Here is a 12,509-nt window from a genome sequence, read left to right as displayed (position 1 = left end):
TGTCTTTAAAGTAAGAACCAATGTGTGCAAAGAGAAAGCCGCTGGGATTCCCCTCTGTTTATTGTGCGATACACACCACATGTGTCTTAAGGCCCGGACACACCAGGCCGAAATCGGCTGTTTTCGTTAGTCGGACGGCGAAGCGTGCCCTGTCGCCCAAACTCAATTTGGTGTGTCGCACACCGTCGGCCGTAACACGCCTTATCTGGCCTTTCATGGCCGTGCGTCGGCCACAGGCAGTCGGACAAAGAAATCATTCTGATTGGCTGTTCAGCTAGCGAATCAGTGCATGAGAAGCGAAACGGTTGCTTGAGAATGTCTTCCACAAGCAACAAACACTCCAATGGCTGATAGCTCCAGTGCCGCACCAAACATGTTTTCGATGGACGAGAGTGAACATGGAACGCACACGCTATTTGTTGTTTGTTTCTATCACCTCGTCTGTTCTTCTGCTCTGTCTTCCGGTTGTTGCCTCTTTTGAATGACGAACACACACTACCGCCGCCTGCTGGTAAGGAGAGTTATTGCCGCTAACGTATGCGCAGTTTGTGCGTGCTCGGCTGAAGTCTTTGCGGTGTGTTCCAGCGCGACACATGGCCAAGACGCAGGAGAACACGCCGACGCAACAGTCGGCGTCAGCGAGTTCTCTGGTGACTGCTTGGTGTGTCAGGGCCTTTAGTCTCTGCTGCTTTCCTTGCCTTTTTACTGCCATGCAATTCATGGTAAACACATTATTCACACTCAAAGCTCGGTGTGTGTGTTGCGTTACAGCGTGTAGCAGCATCCCTCCTGTTTACGTACAGATAACATGACACCGTCAAGAATGGTATTATCTCTTCTGATCACAAACACATTTGATCCTGTGAACGCAGAGTGAGACTCAATCCAACCAGTCGGACTGCATACTGTCAGTGAGGTGAGGACACACACACACACACACACACACACACACACACACACACACACACACACACACACACTCAGGATAGGAAGCGCCTTCACTTCACTTCGTCTGATGGACGCTGAAGTTGATGAAGCTCAGACGAGGCTGCTACTGATGAAGCTCACGGCTAACAGTTCAGTAAGTAGAGCAGTGATTGGTTGACATGACGTTGTTGATTGTTTTTGTCGCAGAAACGCTTGAGTTGATGAACGTGTGATTGTTTAAAGCTGGGAAACAAGATGGCCTCCTAGCTGTGAGAGCAGAGAGAGAGTGCAGGTTAGTTTAAAGTGTTCCCTGTGAGGAGGAAGAGGAGTTCAGGCTGATGGGGGTCAGTCTGTCAGGAGGGCTACTGATGTGGAGGGGAGGTAGCGGGCGGGCACTAGGACCCAGCAGCCATCAGAGAGCTCACCTGGCTTTGCTCCTGAAACACCTGAGAGTCTCTGGCTGCGTTTCATTGGTCGATCAACACGCCCTCCTGACCCCCCCTCAGGAACTCTGATCTAAAGTCTAAACAGTGAAGTTCAAACGTCTTAATGCAGTTTTCTCACCTTGTTACATGTGTCCTGATAATGAAGAAGTGCACTTGTAGTATAGTCTGTAGTGTAGTCTATACACTGTCATTTAACTGGAACTGTTTCACTACTTTTGACAGACTTTTAACATATTTCTAAGTTATTTCTTTTTCACAGAGCACATTAAGGCTGTTGTTTCTGATAAAACTGTGAGAGACTCTTTCTCTGTTGTAGTCTTCTCTTCAGGTGTTCTGTGTTAAACACCAGCTGAGCAGAAGCCATTTTGTTTCTTAGTCTTCACTATAAAAAAAGAAAACTCAAGTCCAAACACGTCAACAAACCAAAAAAAAAAGGTGTGTTCAATTCAGTCTGGAAGCTCAAATATGTGCCAAAAATCAAACCTAAAGGAGTGTTCACCTTAGTGAGGGAGGAGGAGGAGGAGGAGGAGGAGGAGGAGGAGGAGGAGGAGGAGGAGGAGGAGGAGGAGGAGGAGGAGGAGGAGGAGGAGGAGGAGGAGGAGGAGGAGGAGGAGGAGGAGGAGGAGGAGGAGGAGGAGGAGGAGTTAAACAGGAAACAGGTAAATGGAGGACCTCCAGTGGTCACTCTGAGGATCTGCAGCTGGTTTCTCACAGAGGAGGACTCAGATCTTTGGTTTCTGAAACATTAGTGAAACCACAGTGTGATAATAATCTGTTTCAGGTCCTCTATTCAACACTTCACTAAAGTACAAGTTTAAACATCAAAATATACTTAAAGTACAAAAGTAAAAGTACTCATTCTGCAGATCTGCATTGAAAGGCCAAGAATAATCCACATGAAGGATATTCCTGAAGTCTTCAAACCGTCCTGAAGACCACCGAGCATTGAGAGGGTCTTTGAGACGCTGCAGCTCAAAGAGCCAACAACATGGGAACTGTCTCATGTGTTTAGTTTGGAGGTGTGTGAGCTCTGTGTCCTGATGAGATAATGTGTGGTTCTCCAGCAGGTGGTTGTGTGTGTGTGATGGTGTAAGCTCTGCTATGAATCCCTGTGAGGACACTGAACCCGCTCTGAGTGGGGACCCTGAACGCCTCACCAAAGCTCAGAGGTGAGATGAAGACCTCTGACTGTCCTCTTCTCCAGAGCTCAGCAGGCATTATTCACACTCAAAGCTCTGTGTGTGTGTGTGTGTGTGTGTGTGTGTGTGTGTGTGTGTGTGTGTGTGTGTGTGTGTGTGTGTGTGTGTGTGTGTGTGTGTGTGTGTGTGTGTGTGTGTGTGTGTGTGTTGAAGCCCAGAGCAGCAGCATGGTTCTGGACCTGGACCTGGACCCAGCTGTGTGTCCATGAAGAGTAATCAGTCTATAGCTGAACCTTTATATTTTAAAGGCCGCCCTTCAAAGACAGAGTAAGTGGACGTCATGTGACCTCATTATATCAGCAGCAGTAGAAAACATGTTGTTAATGAAGAACAGAGACTTCTTGTTTAAGCTGAGGGACGGACTACGATAACGTGAGAAACCATTCGGCCGTTAACTGAAACAACCGATCGAGTAAAGTACAGTATTTAGAGAGCATTGCACAATGTATTGTATATCTTGAAAGAGCCAACATTTCACGGTGTTTCCTCAGTCGGCTTGTTTTTGGATTGTATTTTCAAAATATTCTTTAATGTTTGAATGGTGATAGGCACACTGGTAGATGTAGTCGATGTGTCTAAGAAGTAATGCCTATATTGCATAAAGTATTATTTATTCAAATAGTTTTACCCAATCAAATGAATTGGTCAATTATTGATCAGGAGGGAGAGGGAGAGCGTGAGCAACCATTTTGTTTTATTTCATTTGAATCTTTGGTAATGAAGTAACATTTATTCATATATATTTATATAGATATTTGAAAAATGGCGCGGCCAACGGCGTATGAATGTGTGGGAATGTAATATATGTGAAAGTGCTTTAGGACAGTTTGGCCATAGTTGTTGTGAGTTACTGTCACCTGTAGATCAGTAGAATAGTAACCTCGAGTAGGAACCTCGAGTGTGTTCAGGCTACAAGCCTTTCCTGTTTCTCATGTTTCAGGAGGAAGCTGGAGGAACCTGAACCCAGCTGTGTCTCCATGAAGAGTGACTGGTCTATGGAGAAACCTATTAACTTCAAAGGTGAACACTCTGTTGATGAAAGGTGAGGATTTCAAATGTAAACAGAGCAAGTTATTATAATACAAATATTTATAATATTTTAGTTTATATAAAAAACGCTCTTCAAGTTGTTAACCGCCTTCGTGATGCCTTCTACTGTGGTTTTAGGTCAAAGTTAGCTCACAGTTCCCTTCTTCCCCTCCCCGTCCCATATATGTCTTTATTAGCTCCCTGAGACAGATTTAAATTGTGTGATATTGGGCTATATAAATAAACTATGATTGATTGAGACTTATTGAATAAATACAAAATGTAATGATAATAATTTAAACTGATAAATTGGTGCCCCGTGTGAGGCCCAGACAAACCTGAGGGTTTATGTACAACACTCCTTTCTCCTGTTGCTCAAACAAGAACCTGATCCACTTTTGAGGAACTCTGAAGCATTTCAATACCGACCTCCTTAGATTTAAAGTTCATAGCTGGACATGTATATTGTGTGTATATATATATATTAGGGCTGTCAAACGATTAAAATGTTTAATCAGATTAATCACAACTTAAAAATTAATTAATCATGATTAATCACCATTCGAACTATGTCCAAAATATGCCATTTCTTTATGTATATTGTTGGGAATGGAAAGATAAATGAAAGAAGGCGGATATATCCATTTAACACAGTATCTATGTTTATTATAACATTTTTCTGAGTGTCAAAATGAAAGACAGCCCACACACCTATCAATCATCAAACCGTGGGGTCTTAATTCATTACGTGTTGATTTCTATCAACGGGGGAGTACTTCAGGAAAGTCGACGGGGGGGGGGGGGGGGGGGGGGGGGGGCTAGTGGAGTACTTCGTGACCACAGAGTGTGAACGTTGTGATCAGCTGTTTTAGCGCAGTTCTCCAGTGAAGGGGAGGAGTCTCCCTCCGCAGCCGGTTGGCGTAGTTTTGGCACAGTTCTGTTGTCCAGACCGACGTTAACAGCAGCCCTGTCTGTGCACACGGAGACCGACTCTGTCGTCCGGTGATCTAACCGCCTTCTGGAAAAGCTTCACAAGTACGTCAGTACGCAAATGCGCTTTGTGACACAAGTGACGGTACGCATTTCAGATTACGCACATAACCTGCGTACCAGTTATGTGCACCCCTGTACTACAGCAAAAGTATTCTCCGTCGGGACTTCCTGCAACAACACCACGCCGTTATCTTGATTCTGATTGGCCAGAAGACATTATCAAAGATGTTCTATTGAGAAGACGATCACTACGTGACAAAAGTTTTCAAAACCGTTTCTAGTCTTCGGTATTTCCAGACAAGTGGCTGAAATCAATCTGACTAACTGCTGTCTCTGCAATTTACTCCGCGAGTTGGCAGACTTTATTTTGCTTCCTTTAACATCATTTTTCATGGTGGGGCTAAAGCCATTTCTTGGTATGGGTGTAGCCTACCCCAGCCATACCCTGGCGCTGCCACTGGTGGGATGTATGGGGCGGGCCATTCTGCACATGCGTTAAATGCGTTAAATATTTTAACGCAATTAATTCAAAAAATGAATTACTGCCGTTAACGCGATAATTTTGACAGCATTAATATATATGTAAGCAATTTGTGATAGGAACACAGGTTGGAATCTTGTTTCATTTCATCTTTAATTTTTATTCAACTCATCAACTTTTTATTTTTGATTAAAAAGCTTGGTATCTTCCTACACCTTAAATATCCCAACTCTTAAATATATGAGGGATAAGCATGTGATGTGAATGGGTATTCATTCTGGAGCAAAGTTTATATCAATGAATCAACAGAGGAAGTTAAAGTCAGAGATGTCAGCGCTTCCCATCAGGTGACAATCGACCCTCTCTAACATTACAATAAAACCCCAGATCGACCTCTTCTCCTGCTGATTCCCACATCGTCTGATGATGACCCTCTAAGGTCATGATGAAGGCCAGTGTGACAGTTTGTCTCCTGCCATGATGCCTCCTGCAAACTGACTGGTAAAGCATTAAGCTCATTGGGATGAGAAGGCGTAGTAAAATGTGCTGCTACAGGAAGTCACTTGAAGGACCTTTACCTTGTGTTCGTCTCTGTATGGACGGAGATAATGTGAGTTATCTCTTCATGATTCCTCACAGAGAGGACCAGCAGAGCTCAGAGGCTCCCAGAGGTCAGTCTGCCCAGCAGCATCAGACTCAGCTGGACTCCACATTTATGGTCTGTACATGAACTACAGCTACTCTACATCTGTTCTGCTCACAGTCAACTCCACGATGCACTTTGTAGATCAGTGGATGGTCAGTCTGTCCAACATGGATCTGATGTTTGGTGACTTTAGTTTGATTGTGTTGTTCATGTATTCTGTTCCAGCTGCTGGAGGACAACATCATCACTTTTGTGAAGAACGAGCTGAAGAAGTTCCAGAAGGCTCTGAGTTCAGATTACCCAGAATGCTTAGAGAGTCAGAAGGAGGATGAGGAGGTGTTGGACGGTGAGGATGAAGAGCAGAGGAGGAGCAGCAGAGAGGCATTTCTGAACATCTCTCTGCACTTCCTGAGGAGCATGAAGCAGGAGGAGCTGGCTGAGCGTCTGCAGAGCAGTAAGAGGGTTTCTATAGAGATTTAACAAGCTGGATAAATGTTGACTAAAGTCTCAAGAGATGGAACAAAGTATACTGAGATACTCATTATTTAAGGATGTATTGTTACCAATCAATCTGCTTTAAATATGTATTGGTCTGATTTGTTGTGTGTTCATTCAGGAAGTCGTTCTGGAGTGTGTCAGCGTAAACTTAAGTCCAACCTGCAGAAGAGGTTCCAGTGTGTGTTTGAGGGCATTGCTAAAGCAGGAAACCCAACCCTTCTGAACCAGATCTACACAGAGCTCTACATCACAGAGGGGGGGTCTGCAGAGGTCAATGATGAACATGAGGTCAGACAGATTGAAACAGCATCCAGGAAACCAGACAGACCAGAAACAACCATCAGACAAGAAGACCTCTTTAAAGCCTCACCTGGAAGAGATGCACCAATCAGAGCAGTGCTGACAAAGGGAGTGGCTGGCATTGGGAAAACAGTCTTAACACAGAAGTTCACTCTGGACTGGGCTGAAGGCAAAGCCAACCAGGACATCCAGTTCACATTTCCATTCACCTTCAGAGAGCTGAACGTGGTGAGAGAGAACAAGTACAGCTTGGTGGAACTTGTTCATCACTTCTTCTCTGAAACCAGAGACGCAGGAATCTGCAGGTTTGATCAGTTCCCGGTCGTGTTCATCTTTGACGGTCTGGATGAGTGTCGACTTCCTCTGGACTTCCTCAACACTGAGGTCCTGACTGATGTCACAGAGTCCAGCTCAGTGGATGTGCTGCTGACAAACCTCATCAGGGGGAAGCTGCTTCCCTCTGCTCGCCTCTGGATAACCACACGACCTGCAGCAGCCAATCAGATCCCTCCTGAGTGTGTGGACATGGTGACAGAGGTCCGAGGGTTCAATGACCCACAGAAGGAGGAGTACTTCAGGAAGAGATTCAGAGATCAGGAGCAGGCCGGCACCATCATCTCCCACATCAAGACCTCACGAAGCCTCCACATCATGTGCCACATCCCAGTCTTCTGCTGGATCTCTGCTTCAGTTCTGGAGGAGGTGTTGAAAACCAGAGAGGGAGGAGAGCTGCCCAAGACCCTGACTGAGATGTACATCCACTTCCTGGTGGTTCAGTCCAAAGTGAAGATCATCAAGTATGATGGAGGAGCTGAGACGGATCCACACTGGAGTCCAGAGAGGAGGAAGATGATGGAGGCTCTGGGGAAACTGGCTTTTGAGCAGCTGCAGAAAGGCAACCTGATCTTCTATGAGTCCGACCTGACAGAGTGTGGCATCGATATCAGAGCAGCCTCAGTGTACTCAGGAGTGTTCACACAGGTCTTTAGAGAGGAGAGAGGACTGTACCAGGACAAGGTGTTCTGCTTCGTCCATCTGAGCGTTCAGGAGTTTCTGGCTGCTCTTCATGTCCATCGAAAATATATCAACTCTCGTATCAACCTGCTGGCAGAAGAACCAACAACCTTCAGGCGGCCTAAAGTCTTCAGACCCAAACCTAAACTAACACACCTCTACCAGAGTGCTGTGGACCAGGCCTTACAGAGTCCAAACGGACACCTGGACTTGTTCCTCCGCTTCCTCCTGGGTCTTTCACTGGAGACCAATCAGAAACTCCTACGTGGTCTGCTGACAGAAACAGGAAGTAGCTCAAAGACCAACAAGGAAACAGTCCAGTACATGAAGAAGAAGATGGATGAGGATCTGTCTCCAGAGAGAAGCATCAACCTGTTCCACTGTCTGAATGAACTGAATGATCGTTCTCTAGTGGAGCAGATCCAACAGTCCCTGAGTTCAGGAAGTCTCTCCACAGATAATCTGTCTCCTGCTCAGTGGTCAGCTCTGGTCTTCATCTTACTGTCATCAGAAGAAGATCTGGACGTGTTTGACCTGAAGAAATACTCTGCTTCAGAGGAGGCTCTTCTGAGGCTGCTGCCAGTGGTCAAAGCCTCCAGGAAGGCTCTGTGAGTCCAGAAACATTCATATATCACAACTTGAATATTCTGTTCATTATTTTTAACATATTATGTGTCTTTCCTTTATCAGACTGAGTGGTTGTAACCTGTCAGGGAGAAGCTGTGAAGCTCTGTCCTCAGTCCTCAGCTCCCAGTCCTCTAGTCTGAGAGAGCTGGACCTGAGTAACAACGACCTGCAGGATTCAGGAGTGAAGCTGCTGTCTGCTGGACTGGAGAGTCCACACTGTACTCTGGAGACTCTCAGGTCAGGATTCATCAACATCTTCAACTGTTGGCCTTTTGAATTATTATTCATACTAATGAATTATTCTTAATTTCCTTCTACCCACATTTTTTTTTTAAGTTGTCTAGTCAGCTTTTAGATAATTAGAAGGACATATTTAACACTACATTTGCCCTGTTTTTGATGACTGGACTTTACTTTCACACTTTTGTTTTCACCTTTTTAAGTTTTGCCACATTTTAAAAATGAGATTTTAAATCCAAAAACTGTGCAAAAATGATCACAGTCAGTTAAAAAAATCTGATCAGACAATGATCTTATAATTGGGATGGACCTTGGTTCATCCTGTTCTGTCCTATATTTATATATTGTTGACTGATTTTTGGAACAATAAGTGCAGATTTCCTCTTATTGATTGTTTTCTTCATCAGACTGAGTGTCTGTGACCTGTCAGAGAGAAGCTGTGAAGCTCTGTCCTCAGTCCTCAGCTCCCAGTCCTCTAGTCTGAGAGAGCTGGACCTGAGTAACAACGACCTGCAGGATTCAGGAGTGAAGCTGCTGTCTGCTGGACTGGAGAGTCCACACTGTACTCTGGAGACTCTCAGGTCAGGATTCAGTCTGTTTAATTGAAGGCCATATTAATCTATATTTAGATTAATAAATGAATTCAATGATTTCCTTCTAGTCAAATTCATTTTGTTCCAACATTTTTCAATGAATATATTTCATGAAGTTAATTTCTCACTCTTGTTGGATCTTGAACTATCAGAGAGAAATCAGAAAGTCACCTCACATAAGCCAACGGTATTAAGTACATACAGTATTTCACTAACCCTGCAGTCCTCACAGTGGCCTCAGATTATGTGACATGTTGTTCTGTGTGTGTTCAGGCTGTCAGGCTGTCTGGTCTCAGAGGGAGGCTGTGTTTCTCTGGCTTCAGCTCTGAGATCCAACCCCTCCCATCTGAGAGAGCTGGACCTGAGCTACAATCATCCAGGAGACTCAGGAGAGAAGCTGCTGTCTGCTGGACTGGAGGATCCTCTCTGGAGACTGGACACTCTCAGGTATAAAGATTATATTATATATAATAAGAAAAATAAAATGTACTCCAACACACAAATCACAGGATACTGAAGCCATTCTGTTCATATATCACAATCAGACACATACATTAGGGAAAATAATGAGCTGTAGCAATTGTCTAAAAGAAGAAGCTCCACTGATCTAAAGGTATATTAGCGCTGATTAACCCTTAAGAGTTCATAGGTACATTTTTCAGCCATTCAGGTTTTTATTTTCAAGCCATTTTCGCTGTGTTGAATGAATACAGCTCAAACTTGTTGAAACATTTTTTTGTTGTTGTATTTTTAATTGTTGTCTTAGTTCTTTAAATTAGCCTAAAATGGCTAAACTACACAAAAACCGACACACTTGTTCCTACCGGCAGAAAATGCCTCATTGAAAAGGCTTTTTTTGACCCCACATTTATCTGATCATAAACAAATGAATTCCTTTATGTTAAGATTTCATTTTGGACAACTAGCTTTCAATTTAAAATGTTTACATTTGTGTACAAGATGGCGATCATTTTAACCCTTTGAAGCATGCAGCACTTTTGACTGTTTTCTGCAAGGGTGCCTTGCTACTGAAATGATGTGTGTGTGAGTGTGTGTGTGAGTGTGTGTGTGTGTGTGTGTGTGTGTGTGTGTGTGTGTGTGTGTGTGTGTGTGTGTGTGTGTGTGTGTGTGTGTGTGTGTGTGTGTGTGTGTGTGTGTGTGTGTGTGTGTGTGTGTGTGTGTGTGTGTGTGTGTGTGTGTGTGTGTGTGTGTGACTTCAAAAGACATGTATCTTTGAAGGCCACTTATAATCTAATTCAACAACAAAATCAATGAGTTGCGAGAACCAAAACAAGATTGGACTTTGTTTTGGTTCTCGCTCAGGTTGTTTATGCAGGTGCTGCCATGGTTAGAAGTATTAGTATTAGTGCGGGAGCAGTCATTTTGGAGATGGCAAGGCATTACAGCACACAGGAGGCTCTGGAGATTATCATGCACTCTGATTGTGAGGATGGCTCCTCATCCTCCTCCGAGGACTCTGAGGCTGACACGGAGGAGGCCTCAGAGGTAGAAACAGACCAGAGTCCTGTTTCTAGAGTCCAACTCAGACTCATCTCAAGACTCATCTGAAGATGAGAGCGGAGGGGAGATGGATGAAGCGGCGTAAAAATGTTTTGGTCTCCCACAAACACTGAGACGCACCACTACGTCCCAGCAGCCACAGGTTTGATCCTGGGACCTACACGCTATGCTGCCGCCTGAATCAGTGACCCGAGGTCCAGCTTTGCACTGCTGCTGACGGATGACATCCTGAAGCATATTGAGGCCATGACAAACATGCATGGGAGACTGGCGAGATGTGGACACAGAGGAACTGCAGGCGTACGTGGAGCTGCTCATGTTGGCTCATCAGCAGGAATAGACTCAGACCTGCAGGGTGCTGCTGCAGGCCCCTCTCTCATCAGGGAACGGAAGAGCAGGAGGCAGTGCCACCTCTGCACGGCCAGAAGAAGAAGAAGAGTTGGCAGCACCTGCTGCAAATGTGGGAACTTCACATGCAAGGTCCACAGTCTGTCCATTTGCAGCCCCTGCTCGACCTGAGCTGGACTCTCACAGCCAGACACAGTGTTCATCATTCAATGTTCATCTTTGTAGAATAAATGTGTTTCTGGTTCAAAGTGATCTTGTATTATTCATTTTAGCACTCAAGAGGGTAATAGGCATTTAGTGGGAGAAACACCTTTTACTAGTGGTAGGAGACGGCCTAGTGAAAATCATATAATATAATAATAATAATAATAATAATAATCAAATACTCCTTGAAATGTATTTTATGGAAATTATTTTAGTTATTTTCAATAAAAAAACTGTGGAGTTTTTTTAACAAACTGGCATTTAAAGGGTTAAAATCACCAAAATGTAATTCATATGTGTATGTGTAAGTCAGGCTGGAGCAGTTTTAAAAGATTGACTCTTTAAAGTGGAAAGAAATAAGAATATATCATATTTTTGTGAAGGAACACATACGTATTTTTTTTAAGGAACTCTTAAGGGTTAATAATAAGTGGTCCATGTGAGAATAACAAAGCTCTGAGTGTGAGAGTGATGTCATGTCCATGTTTCCATGCTGCTCTGACCCCCCCCCCCCCCTCTTTCAGGATAAAGCCTGCTGGAGTCCGATGGCTGAGACCCGGTCTGAGGAAGTGTGAGTGTGGTTTAATTTGATTCATGAAAACAAAGCAGCCTCCATCTTCAAATGTAATCTTCATCATCAAAGTGTCAATAAATGAACAGATGATAGATTAATAACTGCTGCTGTTCCTCTCCTCAGATTCCTGTGAACTCTCACTCGACACAAACACAGCTCACAGGAACCTCAAACTGTCTGAGGACAACAGGACGGTGACATCTGTGAGAGAGAAGCAGCCATATCCTGATCATCCAGAGAGGTTTGATTACTGGCCTCAGCTGATGTGTAGAGAAGCTCTGACTGGTCGCTGTTACTGGGAGGTCGAGAGGAGAGGAGAGGTTCATATATCAGTGACTTACAGAGGAATCAAGAGGAGAGGAAACGGAGAGGACTGTGTGTTTGGAGGGAATGATCAGTCCTGGAGACTGAGATGCTCTGATGGTCTTTACTCTGTCTGGCACAATAACAGAGAAACACACACCTCCTCCTCCTCCTCCTCCTCCTCCTCCTCCTCCTCCTCCTCCTCCTCCTCCTCTGATAGAGTAGCAGTGTATCTGGATCATCCTGCTGGCTCTCTCTCCTTCTACAGAGTCTCCTCTGACACACTGATCCACCTCCACACCTTCAGAACCACATTCACTGAACCTCTTTATGCTGGGTTCTGGTTCTGGTTAGGTTCCTCAGTGTCTCTGGTTCCTCTGTAGGAGGAAGAGTCTCCTCCTGTTCCAGAGACTTCCTCCCTGCTGCCAGATAGTTCAGTCTGTTCAGGATCAATGAATAAAGGAAGTCTATACGGTTGAAATGTCAGCTATTGTTGTATTTTAGTGTCCCCTGGTCTCCCAGCTGTGTGCGTCACTCTTTAGTGTCCCCTGGTCTCCCAGCTGTGT

General features: G+C 44.6%; 1 pseudogene; it reads left to right on the top strand.

Moving 5' to 3' along the window:
* Positions 1–955: 955 nt before the first annotated feature.
* On the top strand, positions 956–12,509 carry LOC117559433 (annotated as a pseudogene).

This window comes from Gymnodraco acuticeps, unplaced genomic scaffold (genome assembly GCF_902827175.1).
Source record: "Gymnodraco acuticeps unplaced genomic scaffold, fGymAcu1.1, whole genome shotgun sequence".
Classification (NCBI taxonomy): Eukaryota; Metazoa; Chordata; class Actinopteri; order Perciformes; family Bathydraconidae; genus Gymnodraco; species Gymnodraco acuticeps.
The sequence above is the reverse complement of the archived record's forward strand: the minus strand, read 5'-3'. Positions and strand labels throughout refer to the sequence as shown.